The sequence below is a fragment of the Triticum aestivum genome, chromosome 5B (assembly GCF_018294505.1).
Source record: "Triticum aestivum cultivar Chinese Spring chromosome 5B, IWGSC CS RefSeq v2.1, whole genome shotgun sequence".
Lineage (NCBI taxonomy): Eukaryota > Viridiplantae > Streptophyta > Magnoliopsida > Poales > Poaceae > Triticum > Triticum aestivum.
In genome coordinates, this window is record NC_057807.1 from 211,420,835 (window position 1) to 211,433,347 (window position 12,513).

Below are 12,513 nucleotides of genomic sequence, written 5' to 3' on the forward strand. Positions count from 1 at the left end.
AGACAAGCCTCATGGGGGGTCCAGATCTGAATTCCGGAATTGCCACCCACTTAGTGTGGTGCGGCTCAGTGATATAAAACCACTCCTGTTGCCAGATCTTGACGATCTCCATGAAGGCCCCCTTCGGCCATGTGGCGTTAGGAAGCTTGCTGATCATAGCTCCGCTGCAGTCCACGTGCTGCCCGTCGACCACCTTCGGCTTCACATTGAAGACCTTGAGCCACAGGCCGAAGTGTGGGTGGATGCGGAGGAGAGCCTCACACACGACGATGAACGCTGAGATGTGGAGGAAGGAATTCGGGGCTAGATCATGGAAATCTAGCCCGTAGTAGAACATAAGTCCACGGATGAATGGGTGGAGTGGAAAACCTAACCCTCTAAGGAAATAAGGAAGGAAGATGACCCGTTCGCCGGCCTTCGGAGTGGGAATGATTTGACCCATGGGGGGGAGCCTGTGCGCGATGTTGGCGGTGAGGTATACCGCACTCCGAAGATCCTTTATCTCCTTCTCCTTAATGGAGGAGGCCTCCCACTTGCCTTTGGAACCGGATCCAGCCATGGTCAGAGGAGGTGGTAGTGATGGTGAGAAAGACAAAAGCTTTTTAGGAGCTGAGAGCTTGGGAGGTTGGAAGGCAGAGGAGACTGGAAGGCGTGGGGAAGAGAAGAGAAATCTATTGCCCTCTTATAGGCCGTAAAAATGCCAACCGTCCCCCCACTTGCGCCTTAAAGCTCGCCTATTCCCAATGAAAGCATGCACCGTAAACGATTGGATTACCCAAATTCTATTGATGAGCAATCCCGTACTAAGTGGGCACGATCTCTGTTTTGACAGGACGGGCCAATGGGGCTTGGACTTGAAACATGGAACACGGGGTGTGAAAATGATTCAAAATGTCGAAGGGTCAAGTCTGACGCTTCGCCGAAAAAGTTGTCAGTAAAAGACATTATTCTTTATTTTTATATATCCTACCTTCGCGGCTAAGGGTTGTGTTCACTACGCAAGGCCGGACACAATTCTTTTACGGAGGAAAGCCGATGTGTACTACTCAAGGAACATGCCTTGCAATGCCGAAGATAATCCGTGTGCCGAACACGTCATCATTGAAGACTAGTTCAGGGGCTACTGTGGGAGTCCTGGACTAGGGGGTCCTCGGGTGTCCGGCCTATTGGATATGGGCCGAACTGACGGACCGTCAAGCTACAAGGCAGAAGACCACCTTTCGTGTTCGGCAGGGACTCCCGTATGCGTGGATGGCAAGTTTAGGTGTTCGGATATGTTATTTCCTTTCTGTTAAACCGACTTTGTACAATGCTAAGCCCCTCCGGTGTCTATATAGACCGGAGGGTTAGCTCGGAGGCAGGATGACAACATTGCTAGGCTAGTCAATCTAGGTCTAGCCAACACAATCTCGTGGTAGATCAACTCTTGTAACCCTTATACCCTTAGAACATAATCAAGCAGGAGTAGGGTTTTTACCTCCATTAAGAGGGCCCGAACCTGGGTAAAGTTTGTGTCCTTTGTCCATAGTTACCATCGGTCCTCAGACATATAGCTTGGGCCCCCTACCCGAGATCTGTCGGTTTTGAAACCGACACCCCCCTTTTTTCCTTCTTTTCGGAGTAGCAAAGGGGGAAAGGGAGAGGGAGTATGAGAGGGAAAGGGGGGGCACTGATACGTCCATTTTGCATCATGCTTTTATATCGATATTTATTGCATTATGGGCTGTTATTTCACGTAATGTCACAATACTTATGGCTATTCTCTCTTATTTTACAAGGTTTACATGAAGAGGGAGAATGTCGGCAGCTGGAATTCTGGGCTGGAAAAGGAGCAAATATTTGAGGCCTATTCTGTGCAACTCCAAAAGTCCTGAAACTCCACGAAATACCTTAAAATAAATAAAGAAAAATCGTCGCCAAAGATGAAGGCCAGGGGGCCCACACCCTGCTCACGAGGGTGGCCCCCCTGGGCGCGCCCCCCTACCTCGTGGGCCCCCTGATGGCTCTCCGACGCCCATCTTCTCCTATATGAAGTCTTTCGATGAGAAAAAATTAGCAGGCAACCTTTCGGGACGAGACTCCGCCGCCACGAGGCGGAACCTTGGCGGGACCAATCTAGGGCTCCGGCAGAGCTGTTTTGCCGGGGACACTTCCCTCCGGGAGGGGAAATCATCACCATCGTCATCACCAACGCTCCTCTCATTGGGAGAGGGCAATCTCCATCAACATCTTCACCAGCACCATCTCATCTCCAAACCCTAGTTCATCTCTTGTATCCAATTCTTCTCTCCAGGTCCGGGATTGGTGCTAGTAGGTTGCTAGTAGTGTTGATTACTCCTTGTAGTTGATGCTAGTTGGTTTATTTGGTGGAAGATCATATGTTCAGATCCTTTATGCATATTATTACTGTTGGGGAACGTTGCAGAAAATTAAAAAATTTCCTACGGTTTCACCAAGATCCATCTATGAGTTCATCTAAGCAACGAGTGATAGGAGTGCATCTACATACCCTTGTAGATCGCGAGCGGAAGCGTTCAAGAGAACGGGGATGATGGAGTCGTACTCGCCGTGATCCAAATCACCGATGACCAAGTGTTGAACGGACAGCACCTCCACGTTCAACACACGTACGGAGCGGATGACGTCTCCTCCATCTTGATCCAGCAAGGGGGAAGGAGAGGTTGAGGAAGAAGGCTCCAGCAGTAGCACGACGGCGTGGTGGTGGTGGAGATGCAGTACTCCGGCAGGGCTTCGCCAAGCAACTGCGGGAGGAGGAAGAGGTGTAGCAGGGGGAGGGAGGCGCCAAGACTCAGGGGTGCGGCTGCCCTCCCTTTCCCCTCCTTTATATAGGCCCCCAGGGGGGGTAGCCGGCCCTAGAGATGGGATCTCAAGGGGGGGCGGCGGCCAAGGGGGGTGGAGTGCCCCCCAAGGCAAGTGGAGGCGCCCCCTCCCCTAGGGTTCCCAACCCTAGGCGCAGAGGGGGCCCAGGGGGGCGCACCAGCCCACCAGAGGCTGGTCCCCTCCCCACTTCAGCCCACGGGGCCCTCCGAGATGGGTGGCCCCACCTGCTGGACCCCCGAGACCCTTCCGGTGGTCCCGGTACAATACCGGGTGACCCCGAAACTTTCCCGATGGCCGAAACAGCACTTCCTATATATAAATCTTCACCTCCGGACTATTCCGGAACTCCTCGTGATGTCCGGGATCTCATCCAGGACTCCGGAAAACATTCGGTAATCACATACAAGTCTTCCTAATAACCCTAGCGTCACCGAACCTTAAGTGTGTAGACCCTACGGGTTCGGGAGACACGCAGACATGACCGAGACGGCTCTCCGGTCAATAACCAATAGCAGGATCTGGATACCCATGTTGGCTCCCACATGCTCCTCGATGATGTCATCAGATGAACCACGATGTCGAGGATTCAATCAACCCCGTATACAATTCCCTTTTTCAATCGGTACGTTACTTGCCCGAGACTCGATCGCCGGTATCCCAATACCTTGTTCAGTCTCGTTACCGGCAAGTCACTTTACTCGTACCGTAATGCATGATCCCGTGACCAAACACTTGGTCACTTTGAGCTCATTATGATGATGCATTACTGAGTGGGCCCAGAGATACCTCTCCGTCATACGGAGTGATAAATCCCAGTCTCGATCCATGTCAACCCAATAGACACTTTCGGAGATACCTATAGTGCACCTTTATAGTCACCCAGTTACGTTGTGATGTTTGGTACACCCAATGCACTCCTACGGTATCCGGGAGTTACACGATCTCATGGTCTAAGGAAAGGATACTTGACATTGGAAAATCTCTAGCAAACGAACTACACGATCTTGCGCTATGCTTAGGATTGGGTCTTGTCCATCACATCATTCTCCTAATGATGTGATCCCGTTATCAACGACATCTAATGTCCATAGCCAGGAAACCATGACTATCTGTTGATCAACAAGCTAGTCAACTAGAGGCTTACTAGGGACATATTATGGTCTATGTATTCACACGTGTATTACGATTTCCGGATAATACAGTTATAGCATGAATAAAGACAATTATCATGAACAAGGAAATATAATAATAATCTTTTATTATTGCCTCTAGGGCATATTTCCAACAGTCTCCCACTTGCACTAGAGTCAATAATCTAGTTACATTGTGATGAATCGAACACCCATAGAGTTCTGGTGTTGATCATGTTTTGCTCGCGAGAGAGGTTTAGTCAACGGATCTGCGACATTCAGATCCGTATGTACTTTGCAAATATCTATGTCTCCATCTTGAACATTTTCACGGATGGAGTTGAAACGACGCTTGATGTGCCTGGTCTTCTTGTGAAACCTGGGCTCCTTGGCAAGGGCAATAGCTCCAGTGTTGTCACAGAAGAGTTTGATCGGCCCCGACGCATTGGGTATGACTCCTAGGTCGGTGATGAACTCCTTCACCCAAATTGCTTCATGCGCTGCCTCCGAGGCTGCCATGTACTCCGCTTCACATGTAGATCCCGCCACGACGCTCTGCTTGCAGCTGCACCAGCTTACTGCTCCACCATTCAACATATACACGTATCCGGTTTGTGACTTAGAGTCATCCAGATCTGTGTCGAAGCTAGCGTCGACGTAACCCTTTACGACGAGCTCTTCGTCACCTCCATAAACGAGAAACATGTCCTTTGTCCTTTTCAGGTACTTCAGGATATTCTTGACCGCTGTCCAGTGTTCCTTGCCGGGATTACTTTGGTACCTTCCTACCAAACTTACGGCAAGGTTTACATCAGGTCTGGTACACAGCATGGCATACATAATAGATCCTATGGCTGAAGCATAGGGGATGACACTCATCTCTTCTTTATCTTTTGCCGTGGTCGGGCATTGAGCCGAGCTCAATCTCACACCTTGCAACACAGGCAAGAACCCTTTCTTGGACTGATCCATTTTGAACTTCTTCAAAATCTTATCAAGGTATGTGCTTTGTGAAAGACCTATGAGGCGTCTCGATCTATCCCTATAGATCTTGATGCCTAATATGTAAGCAGCTTCTCCAAGGTCCTTCATTGAAAAACACTTATTCAAGTAGGCCTTAATGCTGTCCAAAAGTTCTATATCATTTCCCATCAAGAGTATGTCATCTACATATAATATGAGAAATGCTACAGAGCTCCCACTCACTTTCTTGTAAACGCAGGCTTCTCCATAAGTCTGCATAAACCCAAACGCTTTGATCATCTCATCAAAGCGAATGTTCCAACTCCGAGATGCTTGCACCAGCCCATAAATGGATCGCTGGAGCTTGCATACTTTGTTAGCATTCTTAGGATCGACAAAACCTTCCGGCTGCATCATATACAGTTCTTCCTTAAGATGTCCGTTAAGGAATGCCGTTTTGACGTCCATCTGCCATATCTCATAATCATAGTATGCGGCAATTGCTAACATGATTCGGACGGACTTCAGCTTCGCCACGGGAGAGAATGTCTCATTGTAGTCAACCCCTTGAACTTGTCGATAACCCTTAGCGACAAGTCGAGCTTTATAGATGGTAACATTACCATCCACGTCCGTCTTCTTCTTAAAGATCCATTTGTTTTCTATCGCTCGCCGATCATCGAGCAAGTCTGTCAAAGTCCATACTTTGTTTTCATACATGGATTATATCTCGGATTGCATGGCTTCTAGCCATTTGTTGGAATCTGGGCCCGCCATCGCTTCTTCATAGTTCGAAGGTTCACCATTGTCTAACAACATGATTTCCAAGACAGGGTTGCCGTACCACTCTGGTGCGGAACGTGTCCTTGTGGACCTAAGAAGTTCAGTAGCAACTTGATCCGAAGTACCTTGATCATCATCATTATTTTCCTCTCCAGTTGGTGTAGGCATCACAGGAACATTTTCCTGAGCTGCACTACTTTCCTGTTCAAGAGGTAGTACTTCATCGAGTTCTACTTTCCTCCCACTTACTTCTTTCGAGAGAAACTCTTTTTCCAGAAAGGATCCGTTCTTGGCAACAAAGATCTTGCCCTCGGATCTTAAGTAGAAGGTATACCCAATGGTTTCCTTAGGGTATCCTATGAAGACGCATTTTTCCGACTTGGGTTCGAGCTTTTCAGGTTGAAGTTTCTTGACATAAGCATCGCATCCCCAAACTTTTAGAAACGACAGCTTAGGTTTCTTCCCAAACCATAATTCATACGGTGTCGTCTCAACGGATTTAGACGGTGCCCTATTTAAAGTGAATGTAGCTGTCTCTAGAGCGTATCCCCAAAATGATAGCGGTAAATCGGTAAGAGACATCATAGACCGCACCATATCCAATAGAGTGCGATTACGACGTTCGGACACACCGTTACGCTGAGGTGTTCCAGGCGGCGTGAGTTGTGAAACGATTCCACATTTCCTTAAGTGCGTACCAAATTCGTGACTTAAATATTCTCCTCCACGATCTGATCGTAGGAACTTTATCTTTCGGTCACGTTGATTCTCTACCTCATTCTGAAATTCCTTGAACTTTTCAAAGGTCTCAGACTTGTGTTTCATTAAGTAGACATACCCATATCTACTCAAGTCATCAGTGAGAGTGAGAACATAACGATATCCTCCGCGAGCCTCGACGATCATTGGACCACACACATCGGTATGTATGATTTCCAACCAGTTGGTTGCTCGCTCCATTGTTCCGGAGAACGGAGTCTTGGTCATTTTGCCCATGAGGCAAGGTTCGCCTGTGTCAAATGATTCATAATCTAGAGACTCTAAAAGTCCATCAGCATGGAGCTTCTTCATGCGCTTGACACCAATGTGACCAAGGCGGCAGTGCCACAAGTATGTGGGACTATCGTTATCAACTTTACATCTTTTGGTATTCACACTATGAATATGTGTAACATTACGCTCGAGATTCATTAAGAATAAACCATTGACCATCGGGGCATGACCATAAAACATATCTCTCATATAAATAGAACAACCATTATTCTCGGATTTAAATGAGTAGCCATCTCGTATCAAACGAGATCCAGATACAATGCTCATGCTCAAACTTGGCACTAAATAACAATTATTGAGGTTTAAAACTAATCCCGTAGGTAAATGTAGAGGTAGCGTGCCGACGGCGATCACATCGACCTTGGAACCATTCCCGACGCGCATCGTCACCTCGTCCTTCGCCAGTCTCCGCTTATTCCGCAGCTCCTGCTGTGAGTTACAAATATGAGCAACGGCACCGGTATCAAATACCTAGGAGTTACTACGAGCACTGGTAAGGTACATATCAATTACATGTATATCAAATATACCTTTGGTGTTGCCGGCCTTCTTGTCCGCTAAGTATTTGGGGCAGTTCCGCTTCCAGTGACCCTTCCCTTGCAATAAAAGCACTCAGTCTCAGGCTTGGGTCCATTGCTTGACTTCTTCCTGGCAACTGGCTTACCAGGCGCGGCAACATCTTTGTCGTCCTTCTTGAAGTTCTTCTTTCCCTTGCCCTTCTTGAACTTGGTGGTTTTCTTGACCATCAACACTTGATGTTCTTTCTTGATTTCTACCTCTGCCGACTTCAGCATTGAAAATACTTCAGGAATAGTTTTCACCATCCCCTGCATATTGTAGTTCATCACAAAGCTCTTGTAGCTTGGTGGGAGCGACTGAAGGATTCTGTCAATGACCGCCTCGTCCGGGAGGTTAATGTCCAGCTGGGACAGGCGGTTGTGCAACCCAGACATTTTGAGTATGTGCTCACTGACAGAACTATTTTCCTCCATCTTACAACTATAGAACTTGTCGGAGACTTCATATCTCTCGACCCGGGCATGAGCTTGGAAAACCATTTTCAGCTCCTCGAACATCTCATATGCTCCGTGTTGCTCAAAACGCTTTTGGAGCCCCGATTCTAAGCTGTAAAGCATGCCGCACTGAACGAGGGAGTAATCATCAGCACATGATTGCTAAGCGTTCATAACGTCTTGGTTCTCTGGGATGGGTGCTTCACCTAGCGGTCCATCTAGGACATATGCTTTCTTGGCAGCTATGAGGATGATCCTCAGGTTCCGGACCCAGTCCGTATAGTTGCTGCCATCATCTTTCAGCTTGGTTTTCTCTAGGAACGCGTTGAAGTTCATGTTGACATGAGCGTTGGCCATTTGATCTACAAGACATATTTGCAAAGGTTTTAGACTAAGTTCATGATAATTAAGTTCATCTAATCAAATTATTTAATGAACTCCCACTCAGATTAGACATCCCTCTAGTCATCTAAGTGTTACACGATCCGAGTCGACTAGGCCGTGTCCGATCATCACGTGAGACGGACTAGTCATCATCGGTGAACATCTCCATGTTGATCGTATCTTCCATACGACTCATGTTCGACCTTTCGGTCTCTGTGTTCCGAGGCCATGTCTGTACATGCTAGGCTCGTCAAGTTAACCCTAAGTGTTTTTGCATGTGTAAAACTGTCTTACACCCGTTGTATGTGAACGTAAGAATCTATCACACCCGATCATCACGTGGTGCTTCGAAACGACGAACTTTAGCAACGGCGCACAGTTAGGGGAGAACACTTCTTGAAATTATTATAAGGGATCATCTTATTTACTACCGTCGTTCTAAGTAAACAAGATGCATAAACATAATAAACATCACATGCAATTATATAGTAGTGACATGATATGGCCAATATCATATAGCTCCTTTGATCTCCATCTTCGGGGCTCCATGATCATCTTCGTCACCGGCATGACACCATGATCTCCATCATCATGATCTCCATCATCGTGTCTTCATGAAGTTGTCACGCCAACGACTACTTCTACTTCTATGGCTAACGCGTTTAGCAATAAAGTAAAGTAATTTACATGGCGTTCTTCAATGACACGCAAGTCATGAAAAATAAAGACAACTCCTATGGCTCCTGCCGGTTGTCATACTCATCGACATGCAAGTCATGATTCCTATTACAAGAACATGATCTCATACATCACAATATATCATTCATCATTCATCACAACTTTGGCCATATCACATCACAAGACACTTGCTCCAAAAACAAGTTAGACGTCCTCTAATTGTTGTTGCAAGTTTTTACGTGGCTTCTATAGGTGATCTAGCAAGAACGTTTTCTTACCTACGTTAAAGCCACAACGTGATTTGTCAACTTCTATTTACCCTTCATAAGGACCCTTTTCGTCGAATCCGCTCCAACTAAAGTGGGAGAGACAGACACCCGCTAGCCACCTTATGCAACTAGTGCATGTCAGTCGGTGGAACCTGTCTCACGTAAGCGTGCGTGTAAGGTCGGTCCGGGCCGCTTCATCCCACAATACCGCTGAAGAAAAATAAGACTAGTAGCGGCAAGAGAGTTGACAACATCTATGCCCACAACAAAATTGTGTTCTACTCGTGCAATAGAGAACTACGCATAGACCTAGCTCTGATACCACTGTTGGGGAACGTTGCAGAAAATTAAAAAATTTCCTACGGTTTCACCAAGATCCATCTATGAGTTCATCTAAGCAACGAGTGATAGAAGTGCATCTACATACCCTTGTAGATCGCGAGCGGAAGCGTTCAAGAGAACGGGGATGATGGAGTCGTACTCGCCGTGATCCAAATCACCGATGACCAAGTGCTGAACGGACAGCACCTCCGCGTTCAACACACGTACAGAGCGGATGACGTCTCCTCCTTCTTGATCCAGCAAGGGGGAAGGAGAGGTTGAGGAAGAAGGCTCCAGCAGCAGCACGACGGCATGGTGGTGGTGGAGATGCAGTACTCCGGCAGGGCTTCGCCAAGCAACTGCGGGAGGAGGAAGAGGTGTAGCAGGGGGAGGGAGGCGCCAAGGCTCAGGGGTGCGGAGGCCCTCCCTCCCCTCCTTTATATAGGCCCCCAGGGGGGGTAGCTGGCCCTAGAGATGGGATCTCTAGGGGGGCGGCGGCCAAGGGGGGTGGAGTGCCCCCCAAGGCAAGTGGAGGCGCCCCCTTCCCTAGGGTTCCCAACCCTAGTCGCAGAGGGGGCCCCAGGGGGGCGCACCAGCCCACCAGGGGCTGGTCCCCTCCCCACTTCAGCCCACGGGGCCCTCCGGGATGGGTGGCCCCACCCGGTGGACCCCCGGGACCCTTCCGGTGAACCCGGTACAATACCGGGTGACCCCAAAACTTTCCCGATGGCCGAAACAGCACTTCCTATATATAAATCTTCACCTCCGGACTATTCCGGAACTCCTCGTGATGTCCGGGATCTCATCCGGTACTCTGAACAACATTCGGTAATCACATACAAGTCTTCCTAATAACCCTAGCGTCACCGAACCTTAAGTGTGTAGACCCTACGGGTTCGGGAGACACGCAGACATGACCGAGACGGCTCTCCGGTCAATAACCAACAGCGGGATCTGGATACCCATGTTGGCTCCCACATGCTCCTCGATGATGTCATCGGATGAACCACGATGTCGAGGATTCAATCAACCCCGTATACAATTCCTTTTGTCAATCGGTACGTTACTTGCCCGAGACTCGATCGTCGGTATCCCAGTACCTCGTTCAGTCTCGTTACCGGCAAGTCACTTTACTCGTACCATAATGCATGATCCCGTGACCAAACACTTGGTCACTTTGAGCTCATTATGATGATGCATTACCGAGTGGGCCCAGAGATACCACTCCGTCATACAGAGTGACAAATCCCAGTCTCGATCCGTGTCAACCCAACAGACACTTTCGGAGATACCTGTAGTGCACCTTTATAGTCACCCAGTTACGTTGTGACTTTTGGTACACCCAAAGCACTCCTACGGTATCCGGGAGTTACACGATCTCATGGTCTAAGGAAATGATACTTGACATTGGAAAAGCTCTAGCAAATGAACTACACAATCTTGTGCTATGCTTAGGATTGGGTCTTGTCCATCACATCATTCTCCTAATGATGTGATCCCGTTATCAACGACATCTAATGTCCATAGCCAGGAAACCATGACTATCTGTTGATCAATGAGCTAGTCAACTAGAGGCTTACTAGGGAGATATTATGGTCTATGTATTCACACGTGTATTACGATTTCCGGATAATACAGTTATAGCATGAATAAAGACAATTATCATGAACAAGGAAATATAATAACAATCTTTTATTATTGCCTCTAGGGCATATTTCCAACAATTACCCCTCTGATTATGAACATGAATATGCTTTGTGAGTAATTACGTTTGTTCCTGAGGACAAGGGAGAAGTCTTGCTATTAGTAGTCATGTGAATTTAGTATTCGTTCGATATTTTGATAAGATGTATGTTGTCTAACCTCTAGTGGTGTTATGTGAACGTCGACTACATAACACTTCACCATTATTTGGGCCTAGAGGAAGGCATTGGGAAGTAATAAGAAGATGATGGGTTGCTAGAGTGACAGAAGCTTAAACCCTAGTTTATGCGTTGCTTCGTAAGGGGCTGATTTGGATCCATATGTTTCATGCTATGCTTAGGTTTACCTTAATACTTTTGTTGTAGTTGCGGATGCTTGCAATAGAGGTTAATCATAAGTGGGATGCTTGTTCAAGTAAGAACAACACCCAAGCACCGGTCCACCCATATATCATATTATCAGAGTACCGAACGCGAATCATATGAGCGTGATGAAAACTAGCTTGACGATATTCCCATGTGTCCTCGGGAGCGCTTTTCCTATTATAAGAGTTTTTTCAGGCTTGTCCTTTTCTACAAAAAGGATTGGGCCACCTTGCTGCACTTTATTTACTTTTGTTACTTGTTGCTCGTTACAATTTATCCTATCACAAAACTATCTGTTACCACTTATTTCAGTACTTGCACAGAATACCTTGCTGAAAACCGCTTATCATTTCCTTCTGCTCCTCGTTGGGTTCGACACTCTTACTTATCGAAAGGACTATGATAGATCCCCTATACTTGTGGGTCATCAAGACTCTTTTCTGGCACCGTTGCCGGGGAGTGAAGCGCCTTTGGTAGGTGGAATTTGGTAAGGAAAAGTTTATTTAGTGTGCTGAAATTTTCTGTCACTTGTTACTATGGAAAGTAATTGTCTGAGGGGCTTGTTCGGGGTATCTTCACCCCATCCAGTAGATCAAAGAGTTGCACCTCAACCTACTCAACCTACTGAACCTATTGAAAATGAAACTCCTTTTGAGATTCCTTCGGGTATGATGGAAAAACTGCTAGCTAACACTTTTACAGGAGATGGAACAAAGCATCCTGATGAACATCTACGCTATGTGGATGATGTTTGTGGACTATTTAAGCTTGCAGGTATACCCGATGATGTTGTTAAGAAGAAGGCCTTCCCTTTATCTTTAAAGGGAGACGCATTGACATGGTATAGGCTATGTGATGATATGAGATCATGGAACTATAAAAGATTGAAATTGGAATTTCATCAAAAGTATTACCCTATGCATCTTGTTCATCGTGATCGCAATTATATATATAATTTTTGGCCTCGCGAAGGAGAAAGCATCGCTCAAGCTTGGGGAGGCTTAAATCA